This window comes from Leptonychotes weddellii, chromosome 5, assembly GCF_054177405.1.
Source record: "Leptonychotes weddellii isolate Sample4059 chromosome 5, ASM5417740v2, whole genome shotgun sequence".
In the NCBI taxonomy this organism is placed as follows: domain Eukaryota; kingdom Metazoa; phylum Chordata; class Mammalia; order Carnivora; family Phocidae; genus Leptonychotes; species Leptonychotes weddellii.
In genome coordinates this window covers 18,744,056-18,747,344 of record NC_138373.1, presented here as the reverse complement: position 1 = coordinate 18,747,344, position 3,289 = coordinate 18,744,056, and positions in this window count along the sequence as shown.

The window sequence follows — 3,289 nt, the reverse complement described above, 5'->3', positions numbered from 1 at the left end:
AGCACTTGCCAGCCCTCCTTGTTTTCTTAGGTAGAGTTTCTTAGGAGCAGAGCCTGAGGCAGGATTCCACTACATGTGACTTTTAGAAGGAGTGATCTTTAGGGAAAACCTGTAAGGGAGTATGGGAAGCAGCATAAGGAAGATGGTGATTCTCCACTTGTGATTTCTCAGCACCCTTAGCATCACTCAGGAACTGACTAGAAATGAAAATTTTTGAGAACCATGCTAGAAGCTCTGGGAGGTAGAACTCAGTGATCTGTGGTTCAGCCAGTCTTTTAAGCGATTCTGATGCACACTAAAAGTTTGAGAACCACAGGGAAAGGGGACAAAGTCAAACAAGGGTGTCATCCCAGGTAAAGTCTAGCCTTGGTCTGGCCCATGGAAGGCTCTGGAGCATCATGTGCACTAGAGCATTATCCCTCTGTCAAGAGGGCAGCCTTTTGCACCCTTGTTTCTGCCACTCACTGACTGCAGGCTGTCCCTGAGGGAGGGCCTAGAAGTTCCTTGGGTTCAGCTGCTCCTATCAGCTGAAAGCAATTCTCCCAAGAATGGGCAGCTGAGAGCAGGCAGAGGGTCTAAAGAGGTCAAGGATGGGGTAGAAACGCACCGACCCAGTAAAGGGTACCAACAACATCTACTACAGCTGTGCAATTACGTTTGCCCTCTCTAGTGGACTGAGACTTCCAGATGATCAAAACATGTCTGTCTTGCTTATTACTGACTTTCCAGTGCCTGTTGCAGTGGGTGAAATGTAATGATTCTCTTTATGCAATTAATTGATTCATCAAATGCTAATTGAGTGCCTACTATATTCTGGGCACTGTTCCTGGGTCTTCTAATTTAAATGTGAACAAGACAAAGCACCTGTCCTCCTGGAATTCTTCTTGCTCTAGTCGGGGAGGTGACAATAAACACAGAAACATGTATACATACCAATGTCCATATGTATACAGATATCCACAGGATAATGTCGGATACATGCTATGGAGAAAAACAAAACAGAATGAGAGGACAGAGAGAAGCACAGAGTGTTATTTTTGATAGAGCAGTTAAAAAAGGATCCTGTGAGAAGGTAACATTTGAGCTGAGATATGAATGAAGGGAGGGATGGAACCCAGCGAATATCTGGTGGCAGCAACTTTTATGTAGATGCAAAGTTATTTCGAAATAAATGTGGTTGGTTTTTGTTTTGTTTTGTTTTAACAAAAAGGATATCTCAGGGAAGAGCATTCCAGGCACAGGGAATAGACAGATGAGTCACAGGAAACACCTGGTATTTCTATAGTGATAAAGCAGGAGGTGGCTGAGAGAGAGATGGACAGGTGGCAAGCTGCATACTGTTTTCGTTTATTTTTTAATTGACTTTAAACATTTATCAAAGTATATACGCATAAGATTTCGAAACACCAAATAGAATGGAAGGCCCTATCTGACCGGTCCTGAGGGACCGGTCTCACGCCCGTCCCTCTCCCCCAAAGGTAACCACAGTTACGCGTTTCTATCTTAGTTCAACTTGCTTCACCCCAAACACAGTCGTAAGATATTTTTAGTTCCTCTGGTGGTTGGCTTTGTCACTGCCAATAACATGCTCTAGTCTCTAGGTCTCCTTTCATCAACTCCAGGCAGTATATCTTAGCCGTTCTCTTTGTAATATCAGGGTGTTGCATCCCTGCCATCATCCCCCTCCCCGTTCCACCATCCACTGTCCCATCACCTTTGTATGCAGTGGGAACAGAACGCGCAAGCGCTTGGGTGTAAGCAAGAGAGAACGGGGGGCTTCCGTTCCTGAAAGGTTGGCAAGGCTGGAGTTTAAATACGAACCACATTTCACTTTCAGTGCTTTTTCCATAAGCTGAATCTGAAAGTAGAAAACTAATAACTCGACCGTGTGAACACATCAAGGAGAAATTACAACACGGTGGGGGCTACACTCCTCTGTCTGTGTCTGCTTGGTTTTCACCCTCTCCTTCACTGACACCCATGCAGTGCCTGTCCTTCAGGCAAGTTTAGATAAGTTCTTCTCTTTTCACCTTCGTCTCTTGGAATAAGGGCATAGACAAAAGGTGAAGCTGATTTGGTATCATTGACGCTTAGCCCCTATTCCACTCCTATCAGAGGGCTCCAGTATCTTCAGAGTCCCCCAAACCCTGCCATGTTGCCTTCTCATTCTTGATCCTGTTTTACTGCTGGACCCCTAGGCATCATGCAGTGGCTCCAAATGTAAATTGCGCGGACTTTTTGTAGTAGGCTTTTAAGATGGCATGAAGGGGCGCCTGCGTGGCTTAGTCGTTAAGCGTCTGCCTTCGGCTCAGGGCATGATCCCAGGGTCCTGGGATCGAGCCCCGTGTCGGGGTCCCTGCTCGGCGGGAAGCCTGCTTCTCCCTCTCCCACTCCCCCTGCTTGTGTTCCCTCTCTCGCTGTCTCTCTCTCTGTCAAATAAATAAATAAAATCTTAAAAAAAAAAAAGATGGCACAGAAATTCCTCCTACTCAGAGAACTTTCTTTTCCTCCCTTCCTCAGTTCACAGTGGCTGGTCCTGATAGCCACGTTTGTACCACATGACCTTGTCTCCATGACCACAGCTGGGTGGGCCAAGAAATGGCACATGACACAAGCTAGACCAATCCTTTGCTCTCCTGGAAATTTGGAATTGGAACTAAATCTTCCCACTTCAGTAGAGATGATGTAAAAACTCAAAATGCAGGTTTTTATCTTGAAGATTGAAGAATAGAGAAGGCAAAACAATTTTTCTCTTTTTAAAGATTTATTTATCAATTCCATAGAGAGAGAGCAGGGGGAGGGGCAGAGGGAGAGGGTCTCAGCCAGTCTGACCCAGGGCTCGATCTCACAACCCTGAGATCATGCCTGACCTGAGCCAAAATCAAGAGTCAGACACTCAACAAACTGAGCCACCCAGGTGCTCAGGCGAAACAATTTTTCTCAACAACAAAAAAAAAATAAGAAAAAAGAGGCAGAGATGAAAAATGAAGTGACTGCTAAGACTCCTGATGGCTTTTATTTCAACTCCTTGCTGAGGCCTGATTGTGTCTTTGCCCTAAGATTCCTTAAAATACCACCATATCCTTATACGAACCCCCCCAATTTCTTAAACCAGCTCCAGTGAGTTTCCACTGTTTACAGCCAAATGTAGTAACGAGAGACCCCCTACTATAGAATGGGCTCCTTGGGGGATAGGAACCATATCTTCATGTTCTCCAAAGTGCTAAGCCTTGCACATAGTGGGCACTTGAGAAGCATGTATTGAATTGAAACAAGTGTCCACACTCCT